This window comes from Hyperolius riggenbachi, chromosome 12 (genome assembly GCF_040937935.1).
Source record: "Hyperolius riggenbachi isolate aHypRig1 chromosome 12, aHypRig1.pri, whole genome shotgun sequence".
Taxonomy (NCBI): Eukaryota; Metazoa; Chordata; class Amphibia; order Anura; family Hyperoliidae; genus Hyperolius; species Hyperolius riggenbachi.
The window spans coordinates 199,694,319-199,718,544 of record NC_090657.1 but is presented as its reverse complement, the minus strand read 5'-3'; the positions used below and the strand labels follow the sequence as shown (position 1 = coordinate 199,718,544).

The window sequence follows — 24,226 nt, the reverse complement described above, 5'->3', positions numbered from 1 at the left end:
AGCACTGCCAATATCTCCTGTTGTACTTCACTGTCATTGGCCCACCACTACACCTCCACTGTTCCTGTTCCTTTTCACACTTAATACATATCCTGTTACTTTTTACCAAAAACCTCTTTTACCTCTTCAACTCTTACTGAACTTCTGCTCCTTTTAAAGCCCAAGTGTACTTCTGCTGTTCTGCTCCAGACACCACCACATCTCTGGTTTCCCTCTAGCCACCATTTAACTTTTCCTATTCCACCTCAGCCACCACCAAACGTCTCCTATTGCTCGGCAGCCACAACTATACCTCTCCTGTTTCCCCCTAGCCACCACTGATATTCTACTATTCCTCCACCTATTACTCCGTCTTACTATTACTATTCCTCCGTCTTTTTGTTTCTCTCCAGCTTCCATCAAACTTCTCCTGTTTTTCTGCAGCTACAGTGGCTGGATAGTGTAATGGTTAAGGGCTCTGCCTCTGACACAGGAGACCTGGGTTCAAATCTCGGCTCTGCCTGTTCAGTAAGCCAGCACCTATTTTCAGTAAGGAGTTTCTTGGGCAAGTCTCCTTAACACTGCTACTGCCAACTGAGTGCGCTCTAGTGGCTGCCTCGCAAGCGCTTTGAGTCCGACAGGAGAAAGGCGCTATACAAATACTGCAATTATTAATTATTATTACAACCAAGCGTAGCCCACACTAAACTTCTCCTATTCCTCCTCAGCCAACACCACCAAAGATATGTTTTTTTCTGCAGCCACAAGCAAGCTTCTCTTGTTTCTCTCTAGCCACCACTAAACTTCTCTAGTCTCTCTCCAGGCACAACCAAACTTTTCCCGTTCCTCTTCAGCCACCGCCAGACTTCTTCTGTTTCTCTCCAGCTACTGCCAGACTTCATCTGTTTCTCTCCAGCCACCAACAGACTTATCCTGTTTCGCTCCAGCCACCACCACTTCTCCTGTTTTCCTCCAGACACCGCTAGACTACTCCTGTTTCTCTTCAGCCGCTGCCAGATTAATCCTGTTTTCCCCCCAGACACCACCAAACTTCTTCTGTTTCACTCCAGCCACCGCCAGCCTAATTTGGTTTCACTCCAGCCACTGCTAAACGCCTGTTTCTCTGCAGCCACATCTAAACTTCCCCAGTCAGCACTGCATTTCTTTTTCTTCTCTCTAACCCCTATACACTTCTGATGTTCCTTCCCAGCCCATTTTGTGATTTTTCTGCACTTCTCCTGCTCCTCTCCAACCACCATTAGGGCCTGTACACACAGCTGCGTTTGCACTGAGTTTTTAAAATCGCATGCGGTTTTTAAATCGTAAGGTCTTTTGAAAAATCATGAAAATCATGATGACCTGTACACACTGGTGCGATGCGTTTTTAGGAAAACTTTCCAAATGGTTGTGACTGGCTCATGACTGATGAAACTGCTTATCAGAAGCTCTCACGCTACCACTGACTCTAGAGAAAAAAAAAACATTTTTGCTTGAGTTTTCCTTTAATTTCTCCTTTCATTTAGTCTAACAGCCTATATAGAGATAATCTACTGTCAAAATCAATGTTTTTTTATTTTTTCAATGGAACTCTACAATAACTTTAACTACATGTACTATTCACAAAGCGTCTGTGTGCAATTCCTGCACTCATCATTACCATATGTAAGGTTGCACTTTATGAAATATAAGTCAGGGTCGCTGAGCAATGATTTGTTTAGAAATGCTGTATATTGGAAATGGCTCACAGCTTCTCTGCTGATGTCACATCACATAAAGAATTCCACTATCACCATGTTTGTGATTACATCTTATGAAAAATAGTCAAGGTCACATAGCTGGATCTTTTACACACAGATTTTCTGATGTCTGTTTACATAAAGCTACCTTAGTCATATATATATATATATATATATATATATATATATATATATATATATATATATATATATATATATATATATATATAATTATTTTTTTTAGAAAAGTAAAACTTAAAGAACTACTGAAGGGAAAATAATGTAGAGGCTGTCCTATTTATCTCCTTTTAAACAATACCAGTTGCCTGGCTATCCTACTGATCCCTTAAGCTGCAGCAGTGTCTGAATCACACACCAGAAGCAAGCATGCAGCTAGTCTTGTTAGTTCTGACAATAATGTCAGAAATGCCTTATCTGCTGCATGCTTGTTCAGGGGCTGTGGCTAAACGTATTAGAGGCAGAGGATCAGCAAGACAGCCAGTCACCTGGTATTGCTTAAAGGACAACTGATGTGACATGATGAGATAAACGTGTCTGTACAGTGCCAAGCACATAAATAACTAGGCTGTGTTCCTTTTTTTTATTTCTCTGCCCGAAAGAGTTAAACATCAGGTATGCAAGTGACCGTTTCTGTCCAGGCTCGGGCAGGGTCAGACTAAAGCATAACCCTCACTAATAAGTAATTAGCCATAAAACACTTTCCTGTCATTAACAGGCGTCTGAAAGCATAAAAGAGATAAAAAGGGTTAATAATTCATAGACTTGAGCTCTGGCATACTTCAATGAAGGTGTCATTGAGCAGAGACAATGAAACAGTACTTGGGGCTTCCTCCAGCCCCCTCCGGGATGATCACTCCCTCGGCACCATCTCCCTGGATCTTCCGTAAGGGCTCCTGGTATTTTCGGCCAGACGGGACTTACTACTCGGGCTGCAGAACTCACCTCGCCACAGGATGGAGATTAGGGAGTGCACATTTTTAATAAATATAATAAAAACATTTATTGTCACTATAATTAATCGAAGGAGCAGCAACCCTGTAAAGTGGAATTATAGCAAAACAAACAAACACAAGTGCCCGTTAAATCCCATTGTAAGTAGACTTTATTTTACCTTAAAGCGAACCTTAAGTCAAAAAAAAAATGACTTTTACTCACCTGGGGCTTCCAATAGCCCCCTGCAGCTGTCCGGTGCCCTCGCCATGTCCCTCCAATCCTCGTGTCCCCGCCGGCAGCCACTTCTGGTTTCGCCGTCAGGACCCGAAAGGCTGGGAACGCGAGTGATTCTTCGCGTTCCCAGCCACAATAGATCCCTCTATGCTGATCTATATCTTGTTTTTTTAGCACCAATTGGGCTTTTGGGGTTGATATTTGTTTTCAGTATTTACTTTATTTAATATGCATTTTAAAGGGAAAAACAAGGAAAAAATGAAAAAAAATACACTATTTCTCCAATTTCATCCCCTATAGTTTTAATATAAACACTGCTACTGTACATAAAACCCACACATTTTATCTGCCTATTTGTTCTGGTTATCACAAGATTTTAATTATGCCCCTAGTACAAAGTATGGTGACAATATAGTATTTGGAAATAAAGGTGTATTTTTTCTTTGGTGGGTCTTTTTTTTCAGTATTTGCACGTGCACGCACGGGAGCGCGCACGTGCTCGCACACAGCGGCAACAGCACTGTCTGACTTCTAAAAACGTCCTGGAGCCATTAAGAGGCTCTAGCAGGATGTTTTTATAAGTCAGCTTGACGTTAAGTGGTTAAAAGACTGAAATTACTTGATTTTAGGTACACGAAGAATCAGGTGTACTTTACCTGCATTAAACGCTCATTTACGGTCAGCAGAAATGCCAAATTGCAGAGCTTTAAAAATAATAGCAAGTTTTTACTCTGTTAGTTTGTGTAAAAACCTTGAAAGCCTGTGAAAACGTCTAGGAATTACAGTGATTTGAACGTAAACTCTTCAGCTTAGAATAATCTGAAGCTGGATCGTGACACCCACATACAATAAATTGTAGTCTTTGACGTGGCTGCACAGATCCAGGGCTGTTGTGTAGTGTTGGCGTGGGCATCTTGGCAGCCGTGAAGATGGCAGCTCAGTAGGCCGGTATCCCAGCTACCCCAGCAGCCACTTAAGCGTCTTGTTTTTCCTGCTGTGAGAACGGGTTGCTCTATTTTCTCCTTCAGCAAAATTAGAATTTAATTAAATCCGTCACGACCTGCATTGTTTTCCAGCTAATGACCCATTTAACCCTGGGGTTCTCGCTCCATGTCCCAGTGTCCTGGGAAAAGACCCCTGATTTCTTTTCTGATGACAGACCCCCAGAATTGCCCCCGCGATGGATATTATTCCAGTGCTGTGTTTTCATATCACTAGCACAACAACAGAGACTGAAAGTTCCCAAATGTGAATGAGACCCCCACCACACTGCAGATTGAATCTCAATGATAATAATGCCATTGTGGAAACAGACTGATTGTTGATCTATACCCCACACAACAAACAAACTGTGAGAAGCACAACACAAAGATACAAAAGCTACTTGCACCATTGTTAATCAATGTGAATGCACATTTTTGCAGATTGTATCCCTTGAGCCATGACTGAAATGTGTTACGTAAGTCGCCAAGAATCACAGATTAAAGCGTTACTCTATACGTCTTCTTATGAAGACAAAATCTACATTTACCGTAACCTATATTTAAATTGTAAAAAAAAAACTCCACTACCTTAAAAACAATGTAGATATTAAAGTGGTATAAAACCCTGACATAATATTCAATAAAAACACATTTTCATACTTTTTATATGCCATAAGGTTATCATATTTGCTTTTGTGCATAAGTATTAGTAATAATTTCGAAATTATACGTTGCCAAAGAACACTTTTTTTTTTTACTCTGGGAGTTTACTTTGCATTTTATTCATAACTGCTTTATTCATCGTCTAAATTAAGCATAAATGCTTTCTGATGCTTTCTGATTGTCTGACTGTCTTTAGGAGACCCAGCAGTGTCAAAGAAGGTTTTGTTTACATTCCTCACTTGATACAATTAAACACAAGATAACATTATCTACAACTTCAGATGCTTCCAGCTCTGCTGGCAGGGATGCTTCTGATGCTGGGTACACACTATAAGATTTACTGTCAGATCGGTTATTTCCAACATGTTCGATTTGCTTTCCGATCTATTGCCTATTAAATTGCACAAAAATCGATTGGAAAATGCACGGAAATCGATCGGAATGCAAAGCGAACATGTTGAAAATAATCGATCTGACAGTAAATCGGCCAGTAAATCTCATAGTGTGTAACCAGCATAAGGCCTGTGTTAACCCTTTGAATGCTGTTCTAGTAAAAAAAAATGCTGGTTGTATATAATATACTGTAAATAATCTATTTGAGCAAAGTAGAAATGCTGGGTTTCATTCCGCTTTAATATATTACTGATGTCATGCAGCACCCCTACGCCAGAGCACTTTTCCAGCAGGCCTGAGGGGGGGGGGGGGGTGATGTCATACTGTGCTAGCTGCTCCAGCCTACAAGAGGTGGGCCTGACACTAGGGCTGATGCAATTTGCAGGCTTCAACAAAAGAGAGGTCTCTCAGATGTTAGAAATACTACTCATGACCCTCTGGTCGTTGTTATAATGGGCATAAGTTCTATTTTATATAGTACAGCGGAAAGCCATATATGAATGGAAAGATAATATCTTTGTCACTATTTAGATTTAAAGGGAGGTTCGAACACTTTTAAATGGTTATCATCAGCATTTGCAATGATTGCAGCATTTTTCATAGATGATATGGTTGCCTCCTCTTTAGTGTACCTATTTTTGAAACTTTTGCACGTAACATCTGGTATGGACGCATAATGCTGAATGCAGTCTAAGCCGGTGGTTCTTGCGGTAACAGTAAGGCGTGTTTATTGCATTTTTTTCTCTACAGTAAAATATTGGACAACCTCCTGCTTTTTACCGCATCTAATCCATGTTTGTAATTCTATTGTATTTTGCTGCAAAATCAGAATTGCAAATTAAACACTTGATAACTTAATTGTAGAGTACCGAAAAAGCAAAACGCCTAACCAGTAGGTTCCCTACCTAATGCTTGGTACGCACCATACAATTTTCTGTTAGATTTACCTCCCAGAATTTAGATCGGTTTTTCTATAGCTTTTCCGATCGATTTTCTTTCAGTTCTATGACAATCGATTAAAAAAATTATTGGAAAAAAAGATTAAAAAACAACTGGAAAATTGAAAAGTCGATCAAAATTCAGATTGGACTTTTTGAAAAAATCGATCTAGCAAGTAAATCTATCAGAAAATTGTATGGTGTGTACCTAGCATAAAAGTACAGTGTTTAGGATTGTCTGACTAGTAGATGAGGAACAATCTCCTGCGTATGAGTCCCTCTTATTCTATGTGTGGTTATAGAAGCCTTTATTTTCACAGTTAAGCCGGGATTGTTGGCCTTATCCGGGGAACTGGGAGGGGCTAAATAAGGAGCTTTGGCAATTATACTAATAGGAGATTTGTTGTAATCTGATTAATTCCGGAGTGGAGTGGTGGTGGGGGGGGGGGGATTAGAAACTCTGCTGATAATCCCGGATTCTTCTGTTAAGCCTCATACAAATGCACGAGGCTTGTTGCCCGACAGGTATCGGTTCTGTTCTCTTGGGTGACACTTTATGGGGCAATGCTATATAGACGCGTCTCTAGCTGAGCAGTGGAGAGGGGTGGGGTTGCCGTACATATGCTGGATTCTCGGCAGAGGCAGTCTTTGTTAACTGCCTTGGCCGTGTCTCATCTAGCATGTGTACAGAGCTGTAGGCTCTGTATGGTTTCAATGTACATAATTGGGTGGTCTTCTGATTCTCACTTTCATCTCACAGACGCACAGGAGATCGGTCCGCGCATTCTATTAACCAAGAGATGGCGGAGACATTTCTGTGTGCAATACCGTGTTTCCCCAAATGTAAGACGGCGTTTTATATTAATTTTTGCTCTAAAAGATATGCTAGGGCTTATTTTCAGGGGATGTATTATATTTCTATCAGGAAGTGTCTCGTAGCAGAACATTTCCTGTTCTTGTATTGTGCTGTTCCTGGATTTGAAGGTATGCTACTGTACTGATCAGGCATCTGCCCTGTGATCCCTGCACAAAGCTGATAACCTTGCTGTGTGCTGGGATGACAGGACCGGTGCTCTATCGGCACTGCACCACTCTGTCCCCACTTGCTGGCCGCCTCTTCCTCCTCTTTAACTTCCACTATTCTTGGGATAGGGCTTATATTTCAAGCCTGCTCAAAATTCCAGCTGTGGCTTATTTTCAGGGTAGGTATTATTTTCAGTGAAAGAGGGTACATACACAATCCTGTCTACTGGGAGTAAAATATTTCAATTGCATCTGTTAAAAACCACTTTAGTTTAGATATGTATTCACAAAAAAAGAAGTTAAATATATTTCAATGATCCAATTCATGGTCATTTTTTATAATTGCATTTCTATATGCTATCCCAACTCTGCCCCCCCTCCCCCTCCCCATCACAGTCTAGGAACCCCTACGTTGCTGACACATCAGTGGCACCCAGTCACTCTCTGCTAGATCACTGGCTTGCCCCCTCCCAGAAGTGACAGTGGGAGACTGGAGCATTGCAGAAGATAACGGACACCTGGCCAGGAAACCCCGGCATTCATGTCTTGAAAAGGGGGAGATGCAAAATAAATGGAGTCATGTAGATAGGCTTTACCCCTTTCCAATCCTAAATTGGACCATGTCCGACATTGCCACTTTCCATTAGAGATAGGAAAATATGGCTGTCGTTAGGACCGCTGTAGCTGGATAAAATCTGGCACAGCATCAGCCCCTTTAGATCAAAGTGTCAGACCTAATGCTGGGTACACACAGTACGTTTTTCCGCTCGATAGATGGATCTGATAGATAATTCCCGTCATGTCCAATATTTCTTCCGATCGATTCTGCGCTCGATCTCTCATAGAAGTGAATGGAAAAAGATAAGAAAAATCAGCGGAAGATAAGAGAATCAAGCTCAGAATCGAGTGCAGAATCGAGCCGAAAAAAAACAATCAGGTGGAAAATCGAGCGGAAAAAAAAATCGTGTGTACCCAGCATAAGGTCTATTCACACAACCAATATTTATCTGCAGATGACTGGCCACTTTTACCAATGTGTAGTATGAGAGCTACACAGTCTGTTCACATTATTCAAACTCTGATGGCCCTCATACTACATGGCAGTGGTAAAATTGGCCAGTCATCTGCAGATCAAAATTGAAGGTGTGTACGGAACATACGTCTGACACTTTCATCGCTACTGCCCCGCCTGCTCCTCTACACAATTTAAATGTTACTTGGGGCATTTAGGATTGCTGCTTAGGGCGCCGTTGCAGTATATAGTCCAGTACTGCGTCAGCCTACGTGGCTCAAAGTGTTGGAGAATTTCCGACTCTCTTTGGTACCACGTAATATTGTTATTACAGTTGCACACATGCAGGTGGGGGGGGGTGGGGGGGCAGAGGTACAGCATTAGAGCTGGTGTGGCCCTTCCACCCCCCTCCCCCACAGATGCAGGGTCACCTCTCCGCTTTGGTGCGAGGTGGTAGAGACTAGTCGGACCCCCACACAGCAGCATTCTCTTGATCGCCACTCCCTCCCATGCACACCTTACAAATAGTTAGTGCTGGCAGGGGTGGGTTATTGTGAAAATGGTATTGGAAAGGGTTAAGTCTATCCTTTTCCATTCTATTAGTAAGTATGAAATGTCACAGACAGAACTGGCTTCCTTGGTTAACATTCAGTGTTTTGCCTGTATTCCAGTGCTTTTTGTGCTGCATGAGTGATGTGCTTGCCTCATGTTATGCGTCAGTCTCTCCGCTATGCCGTGTTTATTTATCGGTATAATATCTGTGACCTTCTCTTTCATATCGCTTATTTCTCTCCCTCCTCTCATGCATTTTATACCATCTCGCTTCTACACTTCTTTTATGTTGCTTGTTTTTTTTTCTATATATTATTCATTTTACTATTGTCACAATAAACAGATTTTTTTGTTATTTTTATTATGTTTAAAAGCCAGAATAGTTCAATGTAAAGAACAAATCATAACTTTAGGCCCCGTTCATTTTATGTGTTCAGTAGGACATGGTTTTATTTAAATTATTATTTTAAACATACTTTGTAAAGAGAAGATGACAGCTGCACTAGTTTATGAGTTTAGGAATACGCATTATTCTCAGTGATATTTACCTACTTGCTGTCTCCCTCCTTTCATCCTCATACCTTTTTTTTTTTTTTTGGTATTGTTGTCACTTTTGCGGCTTTTATACCCTTTGAATACTACCTGCAATAAGAAAATGTATTTTATTTTTTCGATAGCATGGTAAGGGGTCTTACCTCAAAACCTCTTTTGTGCTTTTTTTGTTTTTGTTATGATTGTACACATTTTAGTACAGTGGTTCTTGACCACTTCCGTACCAGCAGTCTCTGCCCCCTTCAGGACCAGAGATTGCTGGTACTGTAAAACGTCGCCTGCTGACAAATCGTCGCACCTACCCACCGCTCTCGCCGGTCACAAGGCTACCCGAGCTCCACAAGCTCCACTCTCTGCTGTCTTTATGACAGCAGAGTGCTGACAGCCGGTCTATCAGTGGGAGCCAATGTTATTGGCTCTCTGTGATCATGCGGTCAGGAGCCAATGAAAGCGACTGCTGACCTGCTTACAGAGCTCTGCCGCCTTATAGACCATATGAATATAGACCACAACTGCCACATACACTATGATTTTTGATGGAAAACCATTCTTCAATTTATGTAACAATTGATTTAAAGAAGTCCCTCTTAAGGCTTGTACCTATCTTGTGATACTGTCCGCAATTCTTCTGACAGCCGGGGATTTTTTTAAGCAACAATCGATTGTTTCTGCGATCTCGTGACGTGAGTAAAGGTGCAAGATTAGGCAAACTATGCTTTGCGGCGCACGGCAATAACTACTGTCACTGTGGATCGAATCTGTAAGATCTCCGACGACTCCCACACAAAGTGTCACAATCGCTTGAATTTTCGGTCGTGTGCCGTGGCATGTTCCCGCGGACAGGAAGATGGATCGGGGAACCTCGTTCGTTGGGAGACGTTGCTGTGAGGTTCCATTGTTAGGGGAATATTCAGCTTTAGAACACAACCCTAGCATCAAGCCAGAAGTGTGTGGGGTGTGTGTTAATTTATATTCTCTAGGCATCTATTGTCTCACACTGTCTTTGCTTTCCTATTATCTCACTAGAAGTACTTTCAGTGTCGCACACTCCCACACAACCTCATCTCTTCACATCATATATCAACTCTCCTTCCTGACACAAGCATCTACATTGCTAAAATATAATCAATAACTCTTTACCCTCATGTCTGATGCCTAGGAGTTACATTTGATTCTGCACTCTCATGTAAATCGCTTATAGTGATACATTAAAGGATACCCAAGGTGACGTGACATGATGAGACAGACAGGTGTATGTACAGTGCCAAAAACACAAATAACTACTGTATGCTGTGTTCCTTTTTTTCTTTATCTGCCTGAATAAGTTAAACATCAGGTATGTAAGTGGCAGTTCCTGTCTGAGTCAGGATTTGGTCAGACTACAATGTGACCCTCACTGATAAATTACAACTACAGTGGTTTGCAAAATTATTTGGCCCCCTTGAAGTTTTCCACATTTTGTCATATTACTGCCACAAACATGAATCAATTTTATTGGAATTTCACGTAAAAGACCAATACAAAGTGTTGTACTCATGAGAAGTGAAACAAAAATCATACATGATTCCAAAATAAATAAATAACTGCAAAGTGGGGTGTGCGTAATTATTCATCCCCCTGAGTCAATACTTTGTAGAACCACCTTTTGCTGCAATTACAGCTGCCAGTCTTTTAGGGTATGTCTCTACCAGCTTTGCACATATAGAGACTGAAATCCTTGCCCATTCCTCTTTGCAAACAGCTCCAGCTCAGTCAGATTAGATGGACATCATTTGTAAACAGCAGTTTTCAGATCTCGCCACAGATTCTCAATTGGATTTAGATCTGGATTTTGACTGGGCCATTCTAACACATAGATATGTTTTGTTTTAAACCATTCCATTGTTGCCCTGGCTTTATGTTTAGGGTTGTTGTCCTGCTGGAAGGTGAACCTCCGCCCCAGTCTCAAGTCTTTTGCAGACTCCAAGAGGTTTTCTTCCAAGATTTGCCCTGTATTTGGCTCCATCCATCTTCTCATCAACTCTGACCAGCTTCCCTGTCCCTGCTGAAGAGAAGCACCCCCAGAGCATGATGCTGCCACCACCATATTTGACAGTGGGGATGGTGTGTTCAGAGTGATGTGCAGTGTTAGTTTTCCGCCACACACATCGTTTTTCATTTTGACCAAAAAGTTCCATTTTGGTCTCATCTGACCAGAGCACCTTTTTCCACATGTTTGCTGTGTCCCCCACATGGCTTGTGGCAAACTGCAAACGTGACTTCTTATGCTTTTCTGTTAACAATGGCTTTCTTCTTGCCACTCTTCCATAAAGGCCAATTTTGTGCAGTGAACAACTAATAGTTGTCCTATGGACAGATTCCCCCACCTGAGCTGTAGATCTCTGCAGCTCGTCCAGAGTCACCATGGGCCTCTTGACTGCATTTCTGATCAGCGCTCTCCTTGTTCGGCCTGTGAGTTTAGGTGGACTGCTTTGTCTTGTTAGGTTTACAGTTGTGCCATACTCCTTTCATTTCTGAATGATCGCTTGAACAGTGCTTCGTGGGATGTTCAAGGCTTTGGAAATCTTTTTGTAGCCTAAACCTGCTTTAAATGTCTCAATAATTTTATCCCTGACCTGTCTGGTGTGTTCTTTGGACTTCATGGTCTCAAGCCCCATACACACACTCAACAACGTCACCTCCCACCGGGCGGGTTTTCAACAGACAGTCCGCCGTGTGTACAGTCTGTCGGCGGACTGATACGGCTGTTTCTCTCAGAAACAGCCGTATCAGTCTGCAGACAGACTGTACACATGGCGGACTGTCTGCTGAAAACCCGCCCAGCGGGAGGTGACGACAGACCCGTCGTTGCCTGCAGTCCGGCGTGTGTACGGACCTTTAGGTTCTCACAACTTTTCTTGTGAAACATATAAAAAAATATCTTGCTATTGTTCAAGCAGCTGATAACACGTCAATTCAACATTTGGATTGACTTCTTATCAGTCTTATCAGCTGCTTGAACAATAGCAAGAGATTTTTTTAGGTGTTTCACAAGAAAAGTTGTGAGAACCGCTGTTGAGTGTGTGTATGGGGCTTCAGAAGCCATTTTCTGCTAGGAAAGTGTTTTATACAGTGGTTTGCAAAAGTATTCAGCCCCCTTGAAGTTTTCCACATTTCGTCATATTACTGCCACAAACATGAATCAATTTTATTGGAATTCCACATGAAAGACCAATACAAAGTACATGTGAGAAGTGGAATGAAAATCATACATGATTCCAAACATTAAAAAAAAAAAAAATAAAATAAAAATGCAAAGTGGGGTGTGTGTTATTATTCAGCCCCTTTTGGTCTGAGTGCAGTCAGTTGCCCATAGACATTGTCTGATGAGTGCTAATGACTAAATAGAGTGCATCTGTGTGTAATCTAATGTCAGTACAAATACAGCTGCTCTGTGAAGGCCTCAGAGGTTGTCTAAGAGAATAATGGGAGCAACAACACCATGAAGTCCAAAGAACACACCAGATAGGTCAGGGATAAAGTTATTGAGAAATTTAAAGCAGGATTAGGCTATAAAAAGATTTCCAAAGCCTTGAACATCCCACGGAGCATTGTTCAAACGATCATTCGGAAATGAAAGGAGTATAACACAACTGTAAACCTATAAACCTATAAACCTGTAAACAAGGAGAGCACTGATCAGAAATGCAGTCAAGAGGCCCATGGTGACTCTGGACAAGCTGCAGAGATCTACAGCTCAGGTGGGGGAATCTGTCCATGGGACAGCTATTAGTCGTGCACTGCACAAAGTTGGACTTTATGGAAGAGTGGCAAGAAGAGAGCTATTGTTAACAGAAAAGCATAAGAAGTCCCGTTTGCAGTTTGCCACAAGCCATGTGGGGGACACAGCAAACATGTGGAAGAAGGTGCTCTGGTCAGATGAGACCAAAATGGAACTTTTTGGCCAAAATGCAAAACGCTAGGGGTCATATCCTATTCAAGGTGATAAGTAGCTTGCAGATGCGAGCTACTTATCACCTTGCCATCGCGCAAGGATTACCGGCAAATCCTATTGCCCATATCCTTCGCGCGATGGCCGATCGTAGAGAGCATTACTCAGGCGAAAGCCTGAGCGATGCTCCCTTTTACCGAGCGATGGGGAGTGAGGTTTACGCTGTGGTGCTGTCCATCAACACCACGGCCTCACTCCCCACACATGTGCACTCACCCGCTGAATATCGCCGCCATCTTCCACCGCAGCATCTGGGGGTCTCCTTTAATAAGGAGACCCCCAGAGCTCCCCGTCGGGTCGCCCCACAATTTAGAAGCCCCCGCGCAGCTCTGCAAAGGCTCCCCTGTCATTATTTGTACCGCCGCCGATCACCCGACGCCTCTCGCCACAAAATCCGTCACGTAATTACGGTGTATCTAGCACTGTAATTACTGTCCGCATAGGAGCCCAGGCAAAGCGTCTTTGAATCTGCAGCCGGGCTCCCCATTGGTCCACTGTCTGAACCAATAAAATGGCTCAGACAGCGGACCAATGGGGAGCCCGGCTGCAGATTCAAAGACGCTTTGCCCGGGCTCCTATGCGGACAGTAATTACAGTGCTAGATACACTGTAATTACGTGACGGATTTTGTGGCGAGAGGCGTCGGGTGATCGGCGGCGGTACAAATAATGACAGGGGAGCCTTTGCAGAGCTGCGCGGGGGCTTCTAAATTGTGCGGCGACCCGACTGGGAGCTCTGGGGGTCTCCTTATTAAAGGAGGCCCCCAGATGCTGCGGCGACGACGTGCGTTAGCTGGTTTAGACCTGCTTTTTGCAGGTCTAAGCTAACGCTTATGTCTGCCAGGAAGCATCACTTCCCGGAGGCATGAACAGGGTAATTCGATACCGTGTTAAGAACTCGCTGGGCGATTATATCGGCCAGGCGAGTTCTTTTCTGCCTGGGGGGGGGGTGTCTAAAGTTTAATAAGTTAAGAACTCGCCAGTGCTTAGCTCTGGCGAGTTCAGCAATAGAATATGGCCCCATGTGTGGTGGAAAACTAACACTGCACTCTGAACACACCATCCCCACTGTCAAATATGGTGGTGGCAGCATCATGCTCAGGGGGTGCATCTCTTCAGCAGGGACAGGGAAGCTGGTCAGAGTTGATGGGAAGATTGATGGAGCCAAATACAGGGCAATCTTGGAAGAAAACCTCTTGGAGTCTGCAAAAGACTTGAGACTGGGGCGGAGGTTCACCTTCCAGCAGGACAACGACCCTAAACATAAAGCCAGGGCAACAATGGAATGGTTTAAAACAAAACGTATCCATGTGTTAGAATGGCCCAGTCAAAGTCCAGATCTAAATCCAATCGAGAATCTGTGGCAAGATCTGAAAACTGCTGTTTACAAACGCTGTCCATCTAATCTGACTGAGCTGGATCTGTTTTGCAAAGAAGAATGGGCATGGATTTCAGTCTCTATATGTGCAAAGCTGGTAGAGACATACCCTAAAAGACTGGCAGCTGTAATTGCAGCAAAAGGTGGTTCTACAAAGTATTGACTCAGGGAGCAGAATAATTACGCACACCCCACTTTGCATTTTTTTTTTTTTTTGTTTAAAATGTTTGGAATCATGTATGATTTTTGTTCCACTTCTCACATGTACACCACTTTGTGTTGGTCTTTCATGTGGAATTCCAATAAAATTGATTGATGTTTCTGGCAGTAATATGACAAAATGTGGAAAACTTCAAGGGGGCTTAATACTTTTGCAAACCACTGTAGATTCTGGCATTAAATAAACACAATTCAAACATAGCTGAGTCTGGCGTGTAGCTTTAAAAAAAAAAAAAAAAAAAAGTGCTGGCAGTCTAAGGGTTAAAATGACTCGCATCAGGGATCCATATTCTTTAGTGGTCCCTAATAGTGTAGATAGCGCTTTTTGTCTATATATCGTAAAATAGATGGTCTTCTCTTCATCCGACTGGTTTCGCCGCTTTCTTTGTCAATTCTGAATTCCGTTGCTCAGATTTCTCCGTTGCTTCTCTCTGTTAAAGCATATCTGAATCATAGTGAAAGTAAAAAAAAGAAATGCTTAGCTGGGTAGTAGAAAGCCCCTTGTAATTTTCAAATGCTGCTAAAAATCTATTTCATCGAGCAAGTATATAATGTGAGATGCTGCCTTTTACTTGCCATTGTGCACTCCCTCAGTATGTGCAATAATTGTCATCTCAGGACACCGTTTATGCTGTGAATACACCATGCGTTTTTGAGGCAGATAGATGGTTCGATAGATCATTTCCGACATGTCCGAACTCACTTTATCGTTTTACCGCTTGATTTCTGATAGAAGTGAATGGAAATTGATAAGAAAAAATAAGAGAATTGATCAAGAAATTGAGCGGCAAAAACAAATCTAAACACGATCAAACGGAAAATCGACTGCAAAACCGCATTGTGTATTCCCAGCATTAGGAATGATCATTGTACAGATACACTGCTCAGCTTTCTGCCCCCTTAAGTTTGTAGAAGAATAGCTGTTGGGTGAGATTGATTCAGTGCCTTGGATGGCAGAAGGAGAAATCTGTGTCATCGGATGACACATTAATTTACAAGAGATTCTTACCCAAGATGATCACGTATGATAATTTCGGGTGACCAAAATTTAAACCATGTAGTGCCCAGGGCTGTGGAGTCGGTCCAAAAATCCACCGACTCCGACTCCTCAGTTTAGGATTCCACCGACTCCGACTCCACGACTCCGACTCCTCTAATTTGCATATTACAATTTTGTTGATTAAAAGTATGTAACATGAAATTCGTCTCTTAACTGCCAACGCTTAGGAATTTTACAAGACAACTGAAGTGAGAAGGATATGTAGACTACTATATTTATTCCCTTTAGACTAAAACTAGTCCTTGGTAAGAGTACTTGTAAAAGGTACAAACCGGAACAAAGAACATCTATCAGGCCCTAGGCAATGTAAGTGTTGGTACATGTAAGAATGATGTGCAGGTACTCTGCAGGGGAATGAGGAGATTGTAAACAGACAACTCCTCTGTGTTCAATGTGCACAGCATTCTCAGTGGATTCCCTGCAGCTCTGTGGGGAGTGCATATGTAGAGTATAGTACTACTGTGTAACAAAGTAAACCTGAGACAGATGAAATTAAAGTTTTATACATACCTGGGGCTTCCTCCAGCCGCCTTCAGGATAATCAGTCCCTCGTTGTCCTCATCCGCCACCCGGATCCTCTGCTTTGAGTCCAGGTACTTGAGCCAGTCAGGCGTAGTGCGCATGCACACACTCCGCCGCCAGGAGCATACTACACCTGTGCAGCACTATTGCGCAGGTGCAGAATGTTCCTGGCTGTGGGAGCGGCATGCAGCCGGACAGCGCTGACTGGCTGAATTACCAGGACTCATAGCAGAAGATCCGGGTGGTGGAGGACAGCGAGGGACTGATTAGCCTGAAGGGGGCTGGAGGAAGCCCCAGGTATGTATAAAACTTTACTTTTCATCCGTCTCAGTTACCCTTTAATTTGTAGTCACCAAACCAAATTTTAACAACATATCAAATTATTTGATTTCATCAGCAAAGGGAGTGCATACATTTGCATAAATCAGCATCAATGCAGAATTATTTCCATCTTGTTGACCATCTCTATTAGTGACACAGCTACACATCAGGCTTTATTCTTACAGCATAGATGTTATTTAGTATATATAAGAGATTCCTGTGTACACATCATATAAACAGTCACAATCAGATATGTATATCTGACCTTAAAAATACGGGGACTGCTTTATTGAAGCAGCACAAGTAACTAATTTTGATTGGTTTATTTCATTTTTGTGGACTAAGCACAGCTATTACTGTATATATACTGTATATATAAATTATTTTTCATGACTATTATCTGAGAAATAGAACATTTTATCATATTTTCTATTTTAATTACAGTTACAAATTCATTAGGAGTCGGAGTCGGTGCATTTTTTCCCGACTCCGACTCCAGGCACCCAAAATTGCCCGACTCCACGACTCCGACTCCACGACTCCGACTCCACAGCCCTGGTAGTGCCACCACCTGTTACAAAGCTTACTGACTGCCCTCGCTACTTGTTTCCCCATTAAAATCGTACAATATAGCCGTATATGGGTAGAGACCTCTGCTCTACAGCTTTTTTGTACCAATGAATGTATAGGCTATGTTACTAGATCAACTCTGTGCATTGTTCTCCCCAGAAATTTCTTTCCAGCTGGGTGGCATGAAAAAGTAGCCGGGTGGGGCACGATGGGAGAATGCAGGGCCAGCGCTTCTCTGCTCAACTCTTCTTACAGCAGAGAAGGAGGTGAGCCGATGATAGCCGAGTGGTCACCAAAATTGGTGGAGCGCCCTCTAAAAGAGCCTGGGGAGAACATTGTATATAACTTACAAGATGTACTGTATTGTGTGCTATATGCATTTCCCTTGTACCTGTAAACTGTAAGCATAAGTCTATGTGCTGTTTTCCTGTATAGTGTCACAGAAGATGCTGGCGCAATAGGAAATACCAATAACAATCTATCACAATCTCTCACCCTTTTATGTCTTGGAATGTGTTATTCATTTCATAGCTTGCACTCTGTTATACATTTTTTTCATCATGTTACATCTGTCACTGTAACCAGTTCTGTATTTTGTACCAGTGCCCATATTTGATGTTTTTCATTGTCTGTATCATCATGTACCCCTTTCCTACTTTTTACAGCTCCACAGAATATGTTGGTGCTTTATAAACCAATACTATAATAATAATCTATGCTTTGATGTGTAATTGCTACATTTTCTGGCTTTGAGTTTTTCACTGTGCTGCAGCTTTAGTGACTTTGTCGTTTTATTGTGCAGGCAGAATCACAGAGACTGGGACCCCGCTGCTACTGGTAAGTACTAACCTATGCGGTGATTGTTACCTGTGTATATCTGTGCTCTGTCATGTCTCCTTCATATCAGGCTGCAGCCCCTGCCCATGTGGAGAGGGAATGGAGCGACGTGTAATTATCGGTGTAGAATGCGCCGCTCCTATCCAAGCTGGGGATTTGGTAAAGTGGCAATCACTGAAAATCCCCTTGCTGCAGCCCCCCTTTCTCGCGCCCCCTCTCAGATTAAAGCGCTGTGAAATCTCCCCCAGTCAGTAATTTCACACTCCAGAGGCACAGAGGTGCACAGTTTACGCCGCTCGCATCTCATTTTAACACGTTTTCTCAGACTCAAAACGCTGAATTAATTTTTCCAGGAAAAAAAAAATGACATTCTTTTTGGATTCTCAGAACCGTCACCCGGTACCTCAAAAATTCACTTTCCTCCCCTCTGTTTCGCGCTGTGTGTGTTTTTTTTATTTTATGTTGTGCTTTGGTAATTTATGTGTCTAATTAAATAATAACCGACTGAAGTAACAGTGAAATGCTTCACGTTATTCAGACTCAAAGAAAAGCTGCTTTAATTAACTTGCACGGGTGACTAGATTGTAGGCATACATCAGCCTGCGAACATGACATACGACGTCTTGTGCACCATTAATAGCCGAGGTGACAGTCTTATAGAATTATAATTAAAATAATAATGGGAGGTTGTAAATAATGAGAAACATTGGTTATGAATGCCTAAAGAGAGGAAATATAATTAACTTGTATTTTACGAGCACATTCCAGTTCATTGCTGGTAATTTGGCTGAGGCAGTGCAGGAAGTTTTCGGATAGGATGGTTCTCGTTGGTCATGTAGTAATAACTAGCTGTCGTATTGGGGAAGATTCCCAAAGTATCAAATATGCCACAGCAGCTGTTTCGCTACTAAGTAGTACACAATTTCAGATAGACCGGCAAAATCAATTATTTCCAAACCGATCATTTTTCTCACTGATTTTGTATAGAAGTGATAGGAAAATCAACCAGATAAACAATTGGAAATCAGATCGAACCTGTCAGAAATAAACTATTCAACCTACAGAGGTGCCGAGTGTTGTTTGTTTTGCTAGATGCTGTAACTCCTTTTTCTATTGCCTGAGGAAGCGGGCACTGACCCGTGAAACGTGTTGCTTTGTTTTATCTGGAGTTCGTTAATAAATAGACTGAATGTACAGTCGTGTTGTGTCTGCTTGGAGGAGGTAAGTCCACCACTGCCTCCTCTAATTACCAAATTTTTGGCTTTTAAGCTCTTTTAAAACCCCTTTTATCCTTTTGGCGCCTCTGTTCTCTCCTATATAAACTATTCAACCTGTCTATCTTACCGGAAATTGCAGGGTGTGTACCAGACATTAGTCACACGTCTGATCTGCATGCTTGTTCAGGTCTATGGCTAAAATTATCAGAGGCAGAGAAACGGCAGGACAGCCATGCAGTGTGCTTTGTTTCAAGGGAAATAAATATGGCAGCCTCCATATCCCTCTCACTTCAAGTGTCCTTTAAAGAGAACCAGAGAGGAATAATTAAAAGTTATGTATACATACCTGGGGCTTCCCGCAGCTGCAGAAACCCTAATCGCTCCCACGCTGCGGTCCTCAGCTTCCTCCGTTCGCCAGTGCGGGTCCCATCCTTCCAGGGGGCGTGGCCAGCCTACGCCAGTGAAGTGCGCTGTTTGCGTATCTCTCCAGCAGCCGCTGGAGAGGTACGCAAGGAGCGCACTTCACTGGCGTACCTCTCCAGCCGCTGCTGGAGAGATACGCAAACAGCGCACTTCACTGGCGTAGGCTGGTTTCCTTTAAAGCAGGACTGTGGCGTGGATGAATTTATTGTACCCACTGGACAGCCCTGCTTTAAAGTGTACCTGAGGTGGTCTTAATGTGTGTATTCATACTTACCTGGGGCTTCCTCCAGCCCCATGAGGTGCGTGGGCTCCCTTGCCATCCTCTCTATTCTTGTGCTACGGCCCCCGGTAATCTTGGCATTCCTGCGTATGCGCGCCGCATGACCATGCGCATGCCCCCGCCATGCTCCCATATCCGGGAGCGTTCAGCACCTGCGCAGTCTTACTGAGCAAGCACAGAATTCTCCCGGCTGCGGCAGTGCAACGGAGGGTGCATGCGTGGCAGAGCCGTGCATGCCCAGAAGAGTGTCGCCGGCTGTATTACCGGGGGCAGGATACAAGAACGGAGAGGATGGTGAGGGAGCCCACGCACCTCATGGGGCTGGAGGAAGCCCCAGGTAAGTATAAATATACACATTACGACCATCTAAGATTTCCTTTTAAGTTCGTAGGAAATTGCAGAAGTTCTTTGACAGCATTGATGACCTGTACAGAAGAGACCACCACTTCCTTATAAAACTTAGTGACAGGGCTATTTGAGAACTGGTGCATTGATCTATCTATACTACTATTCATTTTGAAGAACAAAACCAATAACAACATTAACAAGAACATTATTAATGACATGACTTTGTGGGACTTTCAAATTGCAAACTCTGCAACAAATACTCAGCTGACATGAGAGTTCCTCTTTAAGCCGCTTGTTGAGGAAGTTGGCAGACAGATGCGCCCAGGTGGTACTAAAATATTACCTTTTTATAACAAAAAATGCAAAAGTTAATCTTACCTTGAAGTGAACCTGAACCAAGTAAAATAAACATGATGTACCTGCAAATGCATATTACATACTCACCTTGCCCTCAGTTCCTCTCAGACAACAACCATTCCTTCCAGTTCTTACAAGATCTAGTCAGACTTGTCTATCAGGAAGCTGAAAGCCTTAGGGCCCTTTTATTTTATTAGTTGCCGTCAGTTATAACTGAAAGGAAAACTGATGTGCATAGTAATTTCCATGTTTCTTTATGGCTCAAGAGACATTACTGGTTAACAGAATGTTGACGCGGAAGCTGCAAGAGGGTCATCACCATTTTTAAAATGGAATACCGAGAATTCCATTGATCACCGTGGCCAGACAAAATAGGACGTGGGAGAGGAAAAAGAGATTGATGAATAGACACCGCAGGAGGAAAGTATGACGTGTATATGTTTATTTTGCCTTTAATTTTGTAGTTCAGGTTTGCTTTAAAGAATCACTCAACTGAAAGAAAACCATTTATTCAGAAAGCACAGGGTAGGACAACACATTTAAAGGTTGTCAAAAAAAACCAAAACACTTCTTCAGGTCAATATTGAGTGTCTTTCCATGGATATGCCAAGAGCACCTTTTTGCGCCTTTTGCAGGCGTTCTTGGTTTGGCATCTCCATGGAGAGGCACTTGATATTGACCAGAAGAAGTGGTTTGTACAACCTTGAAACGTGTTGTTCTACCCTGTGCTTTCTTGAATAATTAAAAATAGATAAAACTTTTATCAAATGCAGGTCTCAGTCCTGGCCAAGCGCCTCTGTAAGTTACAGAGGCGCTTGGCCCAAACTGAGACCTGCATTTGCCATATACTCCTACCCCATTGCCTGATGAAGCAGGGTCATACCTGAGAATGGCGTTGCAAAGAACCTTCGAGTGTATCAATACATTTTCTATGTTTTAAACATTAATACGTTTTTGTGTCTGCTTGGAGGAGGTAAGTCTACCACTGTCTCCCCATGTTTTAAAAGTTTTATCTATTTTTAGTCTTTTGGCACCTCTGTTCACATTGTACTATACGAGTCCACCCCTGGTGTAGGGGTGTTACCCATTTCTTATGATCTATGGAGAGTGACTTCTTAACCCTGAGTTGGGGACAGGTCTAATCTCTCCCCCTGCATCTACAGTGGTTGCCTGAGTGGTAACCCGGGCTTGTGAGTATAAAGATACTTACTCTATCCTCAATTCATCCTTACCAGTACATGCTACACTGTATCGAGCTCTCTGTGTCATTCTTTATTTCTTGAATAAATAATCGTCTTTCAATTGAGTGATTCTTTAAGATTGTATTTCCAAAGGTCAAGTCGGGGTGGTTCTTCGTCCCATGTGCATACTGTGGTTGCTCTGGATGCCACCCTGAATTGTGAGTATCCAACCACCAGAATCCTAGTTTCTCTCCCGCTTTGGCTCAACACACACCATACAATCATGGTTGTACAGATTTACCAAATCTATGTAGTATAAGGGCCAACAGATTGAAAATACCTTGAATGATTGATTGGATAAGCTCTTATACTACATGAAAGTGGTAAGATTGAACAACTAAGATTGTATGGTGTGTGTTGAGCCTTTCTCTCCATCCAAATACTACAACACATTGGCTCCTGTCGTCCCTGTCTATTTCTTCCCACAACTCTACTACATAAATAGAAGCAATTACACAAGAACTTACATTGTCATTATAGGCTTATCATGAGCAGGCTGGCCCTTGTTTATTACACTCCATGGCAATGAAGTTACCAGTATATGGGAAGAGCCTAAAGGAAACCCTTGCAAACATGAGGAGGATATACAGACTCCAAGTATTTGGTGTTCAGACCAAGATTCATCCTTGGGAGTCTAGCATTGCAATGTAAGACTGCTAGCCACTTAGTCACCATGCTACCTAATGTCAAGCAATCTGTTAGAGATGCTTGGGCCTTATGAATAGTAAGTTAACCCATACACTATAAGGAATGTAGATTCCCTGTGCCGTGCTCTGTGTGGTCGTTCAAAACACAGGCGTTCCCCTCTAAATATTCAGTTTTATTTTTCTGTCTAGCCTGCCACAGAGGTTTTGTTTTTTCTCATTCCTCTCCGGAAGTCCCCTAGATCCCCTTGAAACTGTGCCATGAGCTTCATCCATCCATTACAAGGGAGCATTCGCCAGGCGCCTTTGTACAACTTGTAATTTCCATGTCAATGTGGCAATCAACATTCACATCTCATCTGAATCCCTAATTCTCATTAGCCGCGTAATTATTTTTTCCCTCTCGTTTACATTTGGAGAGGTTGCGCAGAGCTGGAAAGAGTCAGCGTAGAAGATTTGCTTGCCACGGCGTGAAGCGTTTACAGCTGGCTGTGCGTTAAGTATCCGATTAGTGGATAAAATATTCGCAGCTGTTGCCGTGGGTTTGGTGGAGGGGGCTTCTGCGCAGGGGTTGGGGTGATGGCGGTGGTGAAAGGATGGGGGGGAGCAGTGAGCGTCTCTCTGCGCTGTTGAGAGCCTGTCGAGACCTTGGTGGGGTGAAGAAAAGAGGGTAATTTGTCAGAGCAGGAGAAGAAAGCTGTTTGCCATCAAAGTGAAAAGGGGAATTAGATCATTGTGGAGGGCTGACATGCTGCCTCTCCTGGGGTGCCTGGCTGGAGCAAAAATGCCTGTCAGCTCTGCATTCCTGATTAGAGAGGGGAGGCCAATAAAGAGGACCTTTCTATACACACTTTTTTGGGAATAGTAATATTCAGTAGCAACCTCCAATTTAGTTAAAAATGTTTATATATTTATACAAGGTAGTCCCCGGTTAACAAACGAGATAAGGACTGTAGATTTGTTCTTAACTTGAATCCGTTCTTACGTCGGGGCGCTTGAAACCGCTTCTTCAAACTTCCCCTACGGAAATGACATCGCGACGGGATCGGGCTGTTCGCATTGGCGGGTCGTTCGTAAGTCGGGCGTCTGTAAACCGAGACTACCTGTATAGCACACAGGCATGATGCTGTATTTTGCAAATTTGAAGCTAGGAAATCCTTCTGATGGGCCTCTTATCTGCAGTCTAGGCTACAGAGCAGTATGCCAGAAGTAGACTAAACCAGGCCGACTGACATGAAAGCAGTTCTTTTGAGCAGCAGCTGATCCTTCTGTACAGTACCTTCAATTCTAAGAGGCAAAGGTCTGCCTGATACTGTGACATGATCCCCCTATAGATATGTAACATCATGTATCTGACTGCAGATTGAAATGGACAACTGTTTAACCCTTTAGCAGCCAATTTGCATGTGCTCCAGGCCAATTTATTTTAGCATATATTTTTATTTGTTACATTATCCTGCTTCTAATTAGTACTGCTGTAATGTGTATTTATGGCCACATGTCACTGGGGGCAGTGTGAGACCACAACAAAGGACTTCTGCTTCCAGTTTGTATATTTTCTGCTAGCAGAGAGAGATCAAAGCATTCCAAGAATTAACAGTACAACAAGTTTTGCCAAATGAGGTAAAAAGCATGAACTCAAATGAGATAGCTCTATTGAAGCTGCTAATGGTTTAAGAACACAACAAAAATATAGAGGCTGCCTAAGTCACCAGAAGACTCTTTTAGGGTAGTGTATTGTAAAGGTGCAAATTTATTTGTTTCAAATTTAACACTTTCAGCAACCTCAAAACAATCACT

General features: G+C 42.7%; 1 protein-coding gene across 8 annotated transcripts in view; it reads left to right on the top strand.

Annotated features, from left to right (window-relative positions):
* The window catches only part of SULF2 (sulfatase 2), a 504,100-nt gene that overhangs the window by 114,058 nt on the left and 365,816 nt on the right, over window positions 1-24,226 (top strand). For all 8 annotated transcript variants that reach the window (XM_068262650.1, XM_068262646.1, XM_068262649.1 and 5 more), the window contains exon 2: window positions 17,882-17,916. The gene's annotated coding sequence lies outside the window, so the exon portion shown is untranslated. The remainder of the gene's footprint in view (window positions 1-17,881; window positions 17,917-24,226) is intronic.